General features: G+C 46.6%; 1 protein-coding gene across 2 annotated transcripts in view; it reads left to right on the forward strand.

Moving 5' to 3' along the window:
* Nucleotides 1–4,278: 4,278 nt before the first annotated feature.
* Nucleotides 4,279–12,634, forward strand: part of LOC112980823 (fibronectin type-III domain-containing protein 3A-like) — a 55,956-nt gene continuing 47,600 nt past the window's right edge. Inside the window, exons 1-2 of one of the 2 annotated variants that reach the window (XM_026096009.2) lie at nt 4,279–4,425; nt 10,450–10,555. The gene's annotated coding sequence lies outside the window, so the exon portion shown is untranslated. Of the gene's footprint in view, nt 4,426–4,654; nt 4,678–10,449; nt 10,556–12,634 lie in introns of those variants that run through there. The other variant, XM_064518460.1, reaches the window with a different exon arrangement.

Genomic DNA, 12,634 nt, shown 5'->3' on the forward strand with positions numbered 1-12,634 from the left:
TTGGCACAGCTGCTTGCCTTTGTTTTACTAAGACTGACTCTCCTTAGCTCTCCTTTTCCACTCCAGAGACACAGCCCTTCCTTCATAAGCCCAGATTTCTTCCTATTTATGCTCTCTTCCCTCCCTCCTGACTCATTTCCATTTCCCATTTTGGTAGCAGTTTTTTTTCTTTCCTTTTGCTTCCACCAAATTATCTCTGATCTTATATTCTGCAGTCTTTAATCCCTTCTTCCCAGGCGCAGATCTGCCCCCTGACCCAATACCATTACTGTGTGTGCCTGCCGTGGCTTTCTCGCTCCGAGAGCGCCTCGCGTGTCAGGAACAATCCCAGGACACCTGGGAAGGCGGAGTGACACGGACACCTCCAACCCCATCCCCGACCACTGCAAAGTGGCGAGGGAAATGGGCATCCTTGCGCGTAAAACCTGCCATCGCCACTGTCCTTGCACAGTTCTTACGGCTCTACATTAATTCCAAAATACAGCTAAAGCGCCACAGACTTGTTCCATTCTGTTTTGCAGCTTCCGACCCGTCTAACTAGGGCCTTCTTTCCAGGCAATTTGGTCAAAACTACTCATGCCAAATATTTCTTCTGTACAGCTTTGCCATCTGGAACAACCCACCTATATGCTTTGAGCCTCATTGACTGGCCATATAGTTTCCAGTTCCAGCTGAAGAGAATTTTCCTTTACTGTCATCCCATAACAATTTGAATGTAGGATGTAGGCAGCAAAAATTTGGACATTTATTTTCTGCGGTGTGGGAATAGTTCTTGTACTTGAAGCAATTTCAGTGCTAAAGGAGCCCCGGAGCTTGTGGAATGTGGGCAGCTTTTACATCTTTCATCCTAAGTCTCACCAGCAACTGGCTACGATTTTGTAAGCTTTTCCATGAGACATCATATTTGCTAGAATTACCAGTGAATACCTTGCAATTACACGCAATATATTTAGAATGGAAAATTAGGATAAAAATGATTTAATGAAAGCAGGGAGGGAAAGGAAACAGGATTTTTCTGAGTGCAAAAATACTAATTATTACCTACAAAGGAATTCTTTTAATAATTGAAGCAGGAAGGCCCAACAGCCTTCAGAGCAAAGAATGCTCAGCATTCACCTCCAAAGACCTTCTTTATTCCGGATATCAGACACAGTATGTTCATGATGAGGAATCAGACCTCTGTATATCACACAACACCACTAGTCATAACTTCGAAGGTTTTAGCTGGCAATGAATAAATATTGAGCCTGTGAATTCAAAATAGTCCTTGAATTACTGCTTTCAGCAGTAACATTCATTTTAAGCAAGATATTTCACATTTGCAAATCGCATCCTGATGGGTCTCTTTCAGAGGATCTCCCAAAAAATTAGGTAAAAATATTTCGCTTAAGAAATGCAATCCCCAGGGCACTAGATATGCTTCACTGCAGATTAGTTAGAGCCTGTGGAGTTATGAGATTCCTGAGACGGAGAGCTGAAGATTCCAGGAATTCTCTCAGAGGTGAAATGATTAACCAACCTTTTGTTCCTAGACGACAATAACGTAGAAAGCGGGTCTGCATTCGCTGAGTCCAGTACTGGACTTGTCTTCTACTTTTTCTGAAGTATTTATAAGCCTGAAATCTGAGATGGAGTTACACTTTCATTTTGCAATTATTAGTGAAATACAGATCAAAATATTAGTGATAAAAGTAAGACACGACTTAAATGAGTAGCAGCTTATCTGCTTTGAATCCTTTTCTGAAGATTTAAATCTATTCAATAATTAATTACTAATTTTTCAAACCATAGTAAAACACGTGATGTGCTGATCCTCACTACTCAACAGGGCAAAAATAGGAGCTGCTGCTTATCTGTACCAGAATCAGGCCTGTTGTCACATGCATGTAGTAAAACTTGCGGAATAGGTAGAAAGAAGAGGAAAAGTCAGTGTGGAGACCATGAAAGAGGTTTTGCCAATTACCTCATAAACAGGAAAAGTTTCCTGCCTTCTCCACCTGGAATTGGCCACCAATCCAGCTACCAAATTTTGCCTTTTGGATCACAAAGAACATTGCAATCAGCTGCTCAAACAAAGCAGCTCTTATACATGTCCCAAAGCTAAAATTTAAGCACTTAGGGGACTTTCACGGCCAGAATTTGATGCTAAATGATTTCTTTTTTAATTGTCTATGACATAGTGAAGCTACTAAAGTAAATCAGTGGGAGGGTAGAGGAGATTCTGGATTGACTTTTGGATTTTGCATGTAAATTCTAGGTCCTGCTTTATATGCCTGTCTAGAGTTTACCCTAAAAGTTTTAAACAAGGATTTTATATCGTAATACAAAACAAACAGGGATGACAACAAAGATCACAGAGTGAAAAGGTAATGAGCTCCTTGCAAGAATCTTTTTTTTTTAATATGCCAGCAGTGTTGTTCTGCATCAAATGTACGTTTCAGTGGTGCTAAAACGTAATAAAAATGCATTGGCTTGTTTTCTCCCAAAAACAAAAGTAAAACACAATTCATCCAAAAGCATTAGTGGAGTCTTCTAATAGCTGATCAAACACAGCAAAAAAGAAAGGGAAACCACTTCAGCAACACACCAAATGCACACGAATACAAACTGAAGATGATTTGATCTGTTCTTTCGCTGTTTGGGATCAATATGCGGAGTACATATTCAACATTTTATGGGCTGAGGTGAGTACAATTAATTGTAAAATTACACTGCCTGTTTCTGTGACTTTTATTCAACAAGGTAAGTTGTTATTACCTAGAAATTCAGCAGACGATAACACCTCTGGCCTTCCTTAACACTGCTTGCTTATTTAAAAGATCGACAGAAGTTTATTTTAGAACTGTTTAGTATGGGTTGTTTAGTAAGTCAAATCAACCACTTCCACCAGTCTTCAGAGAGAAATCTCCTGACACAAAGGAACAATTTCTTTATTCATTATAAAATGTCCTTTATTCATTAAAAATATACCTAAGATCAATCTGAGGTAAGCAGATGGCTATATATTTTAAGAGGTTAGTTTCTTTATATATACTATATAGTCTGTGTTTAAATGTTGAAGTTAAGCTTTTTCTTGCAAATTCTCGTGATGTAAAAGTTACTTGAAGCTTGTATGGAAGCATAGCTGTCAAATTTATTTTGCATGCAGATAGAAACTGACTTCCATGGTGCATGCAAGCACTCCTCAAATCACAGCTCTAAAAATGTGCCTTAAATCTGCTTAAAACATGCTAGAGCAATTATCGGTGCACACTGTCCAAGGGAAATAAACTGATGAGTGCACGATTTATGGCTGCAGCGCTTGCCGGGGAGGCTGGGTCTGTTCACAGGGGCTCTGGGCTCTTCGTCCTGCTCTTTTCTGCCCCCAGCCTTGACTCTTTGGGGCCTTAACCCACTGCTCGTGGCTCCCCCGGGACGGGGGACTCGCAGGTTAGCGCTGCGCCGGCGAGGGACAGGAGCGCGCGCGGAGGAAGGAGCCGCGGGCCAGAGTACCTGGCTGCTAGTCGTAACAGGGAGATAAAGAAATCTTCCTTTCTCTCCGCATTGCTTTGCCCACTTAAAAAGCTGGTGTAATGCTCCTCACTGTTCCTCGGTAATCAGCATTAGCACTTTTTTACACAGTACGGCAGTTTCTGAGCGTTTTGCCTTCGCGTGTGCTGTGACCCAGGTACCACCTAAGCAGGCAGGGAGAGGCGATAAATGTATAAAACGCCCTTCCCACCCCGGTTTCGAGGGGATGAGATGCGCGTAGATCAGCTCTCATTTTCCTAATTTCTGCTTTCCCCTGTGGGTGTTGAAGGTGCATTTTGGGGGGCTGCAGCCCCCTCACTGGGGCAGGCACCGCGCAGCCGGAAGCTTCCAGAAGCTTCCGGAATCTTCCGCAGAGCCTCGTGGTGGCGGCAGTGGCTCGGGGCGGGCCGGGGTCCCCCCGGTGTGGGCACCCTGCTCTCGGTGGAGAGGAGGGCGGCATGAGGGAGGAGGCCACACCATTCGGCCTCATCTGTGTGGCTGCCACCATGCGCAGGGCACTGCATGTGGCCGGCCGCCTCCCGCCGAGGCCTGGCATCTCCGTCTGCTCGGTGCCACCTCTGCCATGAAGAACTCCTTCTGCCCTCCTCCATTGCCACCACCATCCCGCCTCTCTTTTATTAAGTGCCCGCCCTGCCCTGCATTAACCGCGCCAGGGGCCCACAGGCCACCTGCAGGCTTCCCCCCGCCTTCCCGCCGCCGCCCCCCCGCGCCTCTTTTCGCGGGAGCGGGTGTCTGATAGACGGAGGCGGCGGCGGGGCCTTTGGTTGGGGCGCCCGCCCGCCCTCCCCCGGCCGGCGGCGGCGCAGGCGCAGTGCCCGCATTCCATCATGGCGGATCGGTCGGGCCGCGGTCGGTGGCGCCGGGGCTGAGGCGGCGGCTGCGGCGCCTCGCACGGTGAGTGCCGCCCGCGGGGGCCGCTGCTGCCGCGCCGCTCCGGCCCCGCCGCCACCGCGGGGCCCGGCTTGCCGCCGCTTCTGTCGCCGGCGGGCGGCGGCGGCGGGGCCGGGCCGGGGGAGAGCGGCGCTCCCCACCCAAGGCGCGGTGGGCAGTGCCAGGAGCGGGCGGGCGGCCGGAGCCGGCGGCGGGGCCCCGGGGGGGCCGGGGGGGCGACTGAGGGGGCGCCCGGCGGGGAGAAGCGGGCGGCCGGTGCGTGGGGGAGGATTAGCGGCGGGCGGGAGCGGGGGTAGGTGGCTGGGGGGTGAGGGGTGGCCGGGTATGGGGCAGATTTGGGGGGGACGGGGCGCCCGGCTGTGGGGCACGTTTGTGGGGGAACGGAGTGCCCGGGCTATGGGGCAGGTGGCGTGGAGCAGGGTGCCCGGGCTATGGGGCAGGTTTAGGAGGGAGAAGCAGAGCGCCAAGGATTTGAAGCAGGTTTGGGGAGGAGCGGGGTGCTCGGGCTATGGGGCAGCGGTGTGTGTATGGGGGGGGAAGCAGGGTGCCCGGGCTATGGGGCGGTGGGGGGGGGAAAGCAAGGTGCCCGGGCTATGGGGCAGATGTGTGTGTGGGAGAGAAGCAGGGAGCCTCGGCTATGGGGCAGGGGTGTGTGTATGGAGGGGGGAAGCAGGGTGCCCCGGCTATGGGGCAGGGGTGTGTGTATGGGGGGAAGCAGGGTGCCCCGGCTATGGGGCAGGGGTGTGTGTATGGGGGGAAGCAGGGTGCCCCGGCTATGGGGCAGGGGTGTGTGTATGGGGGGAAGCAGGGTGCCCTGGCTATGGGGCAGGGGTGTGTGTATGGGGGGAAGCAGGGTGCCCCGGCTATGGGGCAGGGGTGTGTGTATGGGGGGAAGCAGGGTGCCCCGGCTATGGGGCAGGGGTGTATGTGTGTCTGGGGGGGAAGCAGGGTGCCCGGGCTATGGGGCAGGGGTGTGTGTATGGGGGGGGAAGCAGGGTGCCCGGGCTATGGGGCGGTGGGGGGGGGAAAGCAAGGTGCCCGGGCTATGGGGCAGATGTGTGTGTGGGAGAGAAGCAGGGAGCCCTGGCTATGGGGCAGGGGTGTGTGTGGGAGAGAAGCAGGGAGCCCTGGCTATGGGGCAGGGGTGTGTATGGAGGGGGGAAGCAGGGTGCCCGGGCTATGGGGCAGGGGTGTGTATGGAGGGGGGAAGCAGGGTGCCCGGGCTATGGGGCAGGGGTGTGTGTATGGAGGGGGGAAGCAGGGTGCCCGGGCTATGGGGCAGGGGTGTGTGTATGGGGGGAAGCAGGGTGCCCGGGCTATGGGGCAGGGGTGTATGTGTGTATGGAGGGGAGAAGCAGGGTGCCCCGGCTATGGGGCAGGGGTGTATGTGTGTATGGAGGGGAGAAGCAGGGTGCCCCGGCTATGGGGCAGGGGTGTGTGTATGGGGGGAAGCAGGGTGCCCCGGCTATGGGACAGGGGTGTATGTGTGTCTGGGGGGGAAGCAGGGTGCCCCGGCTATGGGACAGGGGTGGAGGGATAGCAGGGTGCCTGGGCCGTGGGGCAGGTTTGGGGGGGTAGCGGGGTGCCCGGGCCGTGGGGCAGGTTTGGGGGGGTAGCGGGGTGCCCGGGCCGTGGGGCAGATTTGGGGGGATAGCGGGGTGCCCGGGCCGTGGGGCAGATTTGGGGGGGTAGCGGGGTGCCCGGGCCGTGGGGCAGGTTTGGGGGGTAGCGGGGTGCCCGGGCGGTGAGGTGGATGCGGGGGGAGCGGGGTGCCCGGGCTGTGGGGCACATCTGTGGGGGGAGCGGGGTGCCTGGGCCGTGAGGTGGATGCGGGGTGGCGGGACCGGGCGGGCGGAGGGCGCTGGGGGCAGCCCCATGCCGGGGGGGCCGGGCCCAGCGGGACCGACCCGCGTCGGCGGCGCCCGGGCCGGGGTCGGTGGCGGGGCCGCGGCAGCCTCCGCGCGGCGCGTTAACGGCGGCGGGTGCCCGGGGCTGCGCTTCCCTCCTCCGCACCGCCCCTGCTTGCGGTGGGGGGCCGAGGTCTGGAGTCGTGTCCCCCCCGCACCCCCGCCCCAGCCTCTCCGCCCCCCCGCCGCTCTCCCTCCTCGGCAGCCGGAGCCGCTGCCTGCAAATGCCACGTAGCCTTGTAGCTGTTCCCCTTGACTGCTCGGCGGCCGAGCACCAGACGCCTCCCCCCGCTCCTCCTGGGTCGGGGCAGGGGGAGGTCAGTGCTGTCAGCCCGCGTTTGGGTGGCGACCCTCGCTCGCCCTCCCCCCGCCGGCTTTGCCCCCCTCTGCCTTGGGGCAGCGGCGAAGGTGGGGACCCTCCTGCGACCGCTTTCCAGCGCGGTCCTATTTACCGCTCCCTCCGAAAGGCGGTTGACTTCGGCAGCGTGAGCGCCAAGCACTGGGGAGGCCGCAGGGGCTCGCGGCCCCCGGCCCCTCTGCCGCCGCTCGCGTGAGGCGCTGCACGAAACCTCAGAGAGGAGGGTAACGCCGCGGTGCTGGCAGGTGTACCGGCTTCCTGCTAGTAGCCATCTCTCAGCTGATTTCTGAGTTTCGTTTCTCTTGTTTCGGACTTGCTGCTCGGACGTTTTGTTGGAATGATGCATATGCTCTGTAAAGCTAATGTATTTTCATAACTGGGGTGATATCATGTTCTAACGTCTGTGTTTTCTTTGAGTAATATTTTTTTATCTTTCCTGCTCTGTAATAGTTGAGGTTTTAACGTTGGAAGTCATTCTTTGTTTTACCAGATGCCCGGTTGTTAATGTTGACATGCAGCGCTCCTTCAGATAAGTTCTTAGCTAGCCTGGTATGGGCATACTTATAATATGTACTTCCTAATGTTCTTTTAATGTATTTATCCTTACAACACTTGCTTCAGTAGGGAAATAGTATCTCAGTCACAGATGGAAAGACTGAGGCACAGAAATATTTATGGCCCAAGGTCACACAGGAAGTATGTGGTGAGGCAGGGAATTGAGTCTAGATTTCCTGAGACTCAGATTAGCATTTTAACCAGTGAAGCATCCTCTCTGTATCTGAAGCCAATAAATTGTCCTTGGAGTTAATACTCAGGATAAAAGAAAGTACTTTGTGTTTTGTTCAGTATCTTTGTGAGTATAAGGCAAACCCTAAGTTGCTCCCCACAACTGCGCTCCTTTTTCTTGATTTCTGTAATTTCTATGTGGAAGGGATTAAAAATACAAAAAGTGTTGACTTTCTCAAGACTATGTGGATAATCATGCGTCTGCCAAAAAAGCCATCTATTTTGCTGTCTTCCCTTCCAGGTCTTTTTACCTTACTGTGTCCCAAATCTTTGCAAGCTTTGCAATGCTCTTGCTGTCTGGGAGTATTTTGTTGTTAGTTAGGATCAAATGAAGCTAATATTTTATAATGCTGAGTTGAAAGCAGCCTACCGTTCACTGGTACACTGGATTTTATATCCTGTATCTTAGTTTGTAATTTTTAAATATAACACTCTGAATAAGTGACTTGTATTGATCATCCTAAAAGTCTCTTGAAACAAGCTCTTACACGTTGATCGCTCAGTTGTAGGTTCAGTAGTGCTGCAGCAAGTTTTTGGAAGCTTGGTGTTAACTGCAATTAAGGAGCACTTTGACAATGGAATAGAATAATTACAGGTTCTTGTTATTTGTATCTGCACAAATGCATATTGCAGGCAGATTTATTCCTAAAATACTAGGACAGCTTATGTTTGTTCATAGAAGTGGTAGTTAGTTTTACTACAGTGTTTTACTTGCCAATAGTTTTGAAGGATTGAACGTTAAATAATTCAAAAGAATAATTCCCCATATATTCACCTTTGTAGAGAATAAAGATAACTTTGTCTCTACACATTTTTTTTTCCTGCCACAACCCTTGATCACAAACTGCATCCTTCTTTGATGTTGCACTTAAACCAAATTTGCAACAAAGTTGAATAGAAGTGTTCTATATAAGATTTTTAACGGTCTTTTGTTTGGGTTTTTTTGGAGGCTAGCATTTGCATCATGGTGACTGTGTGGGTTTGTCACGCCCATACCAGCAATCTTTCATCTTTTATATTTATTTTTAGAAAAGTTTTGGTGAGTCCTTAAAAAACAAGATTTCGTCTGTACTATGCAGACAGTAAAAATTCCAGTGTTCTTTTCATAAGAGATAGTGCTTGGCCTTGGCAAACACCCACCAGGAATGTGCTTTTGAGCGGCACCGTGTGTATTTGTAGACCCATTTGTATGCCCCTTACTGAAAAATGTTTTGGAATCCCTTTGGGTGAATTATAAGTAAATTAAAATACATGTTTATTTTAAGTTCAGAAAAAGGAAAACAGCGCTGCTGTTGGATGTCCTGCTAATTCCCCAACTTGGAAGGCTTCTCGTCAAGCTGCAGAAGTACACACACTTGTGACTTTCAAGAAAATATATAGCTGGGAAGACATTCTTACAATATTCTGTATCAAAGTCAAAAGCTGGTATAAAATATTGTAAGAATGTTTTCCCTAGTTATGTGTTTTCTTAATTTCCTGTCATCGTTTCCTTTAATCAAAGAAGAATTTTAAATTTATCTCTGAAACCAGATGGGAAAACCTCAATATTAGTAATACTGCAATAGTCAAGAGACTTAGAAGGAAAAAATTAGTATATGTCACTTCGAACTTTGCTAGATCTCAAAATGATTGAGTCTTTTAGCTGAACTATTGATATTTAAAATTGCGATGGCACCTTGCTCCGATTACAAGATATCAGAGAAGGAACCTTTTCATTTTTTTCACCTGTTTTTTAGCAAGTTGTCGTGATAGTTACCAAGGTCAAGATGGTTAGTTTTCAGCTGTTATCTTTGCTGCAAGCCAGACCTTAACTGAAAAGTTTTGGATTCCTGAGTGAGGAGCACACACTGAACTCTTTATTGCATTCTTGAAGAGCTTATTGTAAAAGCAGCGATAATTTATTCTTTCAGTGGTGCTAACACAATCCTTTCTGTGTATTGACCAGCATGGACAGACCACTGGCTCAGAGCCCTTAGTCTATTTCAATCTTAATGTAAATCTGCTATTGTTCCGAATATCTTGATTGATGTGGAAAATGCTCGAGATTCATTTTTACAGTATTGAGGCCTGGGACTTTATATATTTTTTTTGCCCATGTCTCACTAAAAGTAGTTTGGGAGGACATGATTAGGCTGTGACTTCAGAAACATCTGTGACTTCAAGACAGTATCACCTTTCTGGTGAAAATAACAATGGGTCTGCTGTGTTTGCGGGACAGCGTGAGAGCTTCTCCTGTCTGGCTCAGTGCAAAGTCAGTCAGCTTCGTCTAAGCTACCTCAGTGAACTATGGGACAGTGACTTCTGATAATATTCCAGTAAAGATGCAAAACATAATGTCAGTGCTTACCTTTAGAAGATCAATTATGAATTGATTAATATTTGCAAAGCCTTCAGTGTTTTGGCTCTCCAAACTATATGGCTGGCAATTCATGATTCTTAATGTGCAGACAGTTTAGGAACTGCAATTTGGTACTCGATCCAATAGCTTGAGATGCATATACATATTTTTTTGGAAGTGGATTTTTTCATTATTACTGTCATATAAAGGAATAAAACTTTGAATAGATAAATATACTTAATTGTCACAATGCTTTTTTTTTCTTTTCTTCTTTTTTTTTACTGGAACCCTCTTCATTGTATTCAAGTTACTTTTCAGTGATTAGATCATAGGTTAAGCAGTGGAGTGTCTTTTGCTAATATGACGTTAAATGTATATAGGATATGTTTACACAGTTGTCCAGTTTTGCATTCTGTACATACTGAATGTGTAGAAGGCTGTGTGAGGTCTTCCGATTTTTTGTAGTGGAATCTTCCTTGAGTTTTACTTGCCGATTCTAGTGGAGTTAATCACTGGCTGTTCACTGATGGTTTCTGCTGTTTTATTGAGTATAAGTTGTTTCTGCACATTTTTTTTTTCTTAAGACTTTCTGCCTCCCACTCACTAAAACCTTTTTTCTTTTCCTTTTCCTTTTCCAGAAGGAAGACTGAGGGATACAGTACAACACATTGCCCACACTACCACAGGCACTGACCATATACCATTAATCAACAGGAGCAAATTCACATCAGGAGAGTGTCAACGGTAATTAGACATAATTTACTGTTCTCCCAGATTTTACAAAGATGCTTCTTTTTTTTTCCTAAGGTTTCCAAGTAATGTTTTAAGAATATAATAATGTGAAAGGATATAGAAAGGATATTTGACATATATAGAAGGATATTTGACAGCCTTTTAAGCTTAGGACTCCTTTTTTTGGACGAAATTTTTGGATGACTTATTATCAGATGGCAAAATGGGTGAGGAGAGAAAGAACTAATAGCATTTTTGAGGTAAGAGGGCATTCAGTATTTCCACATAAACATCATTAATTATAAAATCATGAATGTACAGAATATGTTGATTAGACTTTCACTCAACATTCACCTTTAGAGAAAATTCTTATCAAAAGCTTCACTGGTAGCAGCCTTATCTTTATTTTGGCATTAATCTCACACTTTTCTTTCTTAGCTGGAAGTCTTGTCTTAGTGAGACTTACATAACTGGCCTTTGGATAGGGAAAGTAAGTCCTGTTTTTAGTAAAATGCATTTCTTATGCAGAATACAGTTCAAATTAGTGGTAACATGCAGGTAAGTGACCCATTACATGATGTTGCTTAGATGTGTTGTTTTTAATTGGAGCTCATAGAATTGAAAGTGTCTATCTGTTTTAAAAAAAAAAAAAAAATCCTGGAAGAAATTTGTCATCAGTATGATATCCGTTTTTTTTCTAGTGAGAGGAAGAATTCTCTAACTGACTGTCTGTTTTTTGATGAAGATTTCTGTGAATTGTCTTGTGACATATAATACTGTAAGACCTTTATGAAACCACAGCAATTGCTTTCATGGAAAAAAAGATAAGTTTTAGAAGCTATTGGCTAGAACAGTGTGTTTTAAATGGAAGGAGAATAAGCAGATGTAGTGTGAAATGTTTGTGAATCAGAAAGCACCTTTTTGATGTAAAAGCACAAAGTGAGTATGTCCTGGAGACCATTGTTAAGCTCTTTCTAAAAAGAACTTTTTCTTGAAATATATTTCAAACCACCTGTTGAATTGATGGAGGCCTAAATATTCAAATTCATATATTCGAGTTCATGTATCACTATCTATTTGTGGTTTAGGAGAGAACACTTGTTAATATTGCTCAGAAAGAATATCCACCTATGCTATGTAACCAATACACTGTAATTAATTAAACCTGTCACGTGACAAATTTTTGATCATTTTGTGTGCTTAGAATGCTGGCTGTGTATTGTTTACAAAATTGTATTCTTTTTGGATTACCATGACTGCTGCTTGAGGCAAAAAATCGTGCATCTCCTGTGTTGCAGAGGATGAAATTGCATTTTTCTGTTAACATCTTGGAGTGCTGTCTAGTGGGTTGAAAGGCAGCCAGGCAGGTTTTAGATTTTCTGAGGTTAGATCCCCTCTAACAAAGAATTAGTTTTCACAGTATGACTGTGCCAAAATTCAAATGCAATACTTATGGTACGCTTATTCTGAACTTTGTAAAGGGCAGTTGACCAATTCGAGTTTCCCCAAATTCTTTCTTGTTTGGTTCACAATTGTCTAAAGTAATCAGGGAAAGACTTGAAGGGTAGCTAATCAATATAGAATAGAATGAGATAGGCAAGTAGGTGATTAAATACAAAACAAGTCTTTGGGGAGAAAAGTTGGTGTACATTGTGAGGAATAGATCAATCAGCAGATGGATTTCTTATGAAACATAGAAAAATTGTGACAACCGCATCATAGTCTCCTGGAGTTGAGTAGGTATCTCGCAAGAAAAATGTTTCATGGATGTTAAAATCGTGGCTATAAAGGAAGTATTTTTATGTGCTGTTTAATGCCCTTTAGTAAATAGCTTCAACATTGATATCTCTTTAATTGGGATCCATTGCTTTTGGTGTGCTCTGCAGAGTATTAAAATATTCCAGTCTAGTTGATTGATCTGTACCATTAATACGTAACTTTAATTAGCTCATCACACTACAGTTACTTGAAGGAGTAAAGGCTGCCTTTAATACCCTTAAGTACCTGCAAAACAGTGAATATTAATATTATGTGTGTATTCTTCAGCTTTGGAAGGTGTTATATATGAAAATTTTTTAATATTTTTTTAGC

The sequence above is a fragment of the Dromaius novaehollandiae genome, chromosome 11 (assembly GCF_036370855.1).
Source record: "Dromaius novaehollandiae isolate bDroNov1 chromosome 11, bDroNov1.hap1, whole genome shotgun sequence".
Classification (NCBI taxonomy): Eukaryota; Metazoa; Chordata; class Aves; order Casuariiformes; family Dromaiidae; genus Dromaius; species Dromaius novaehollandiae.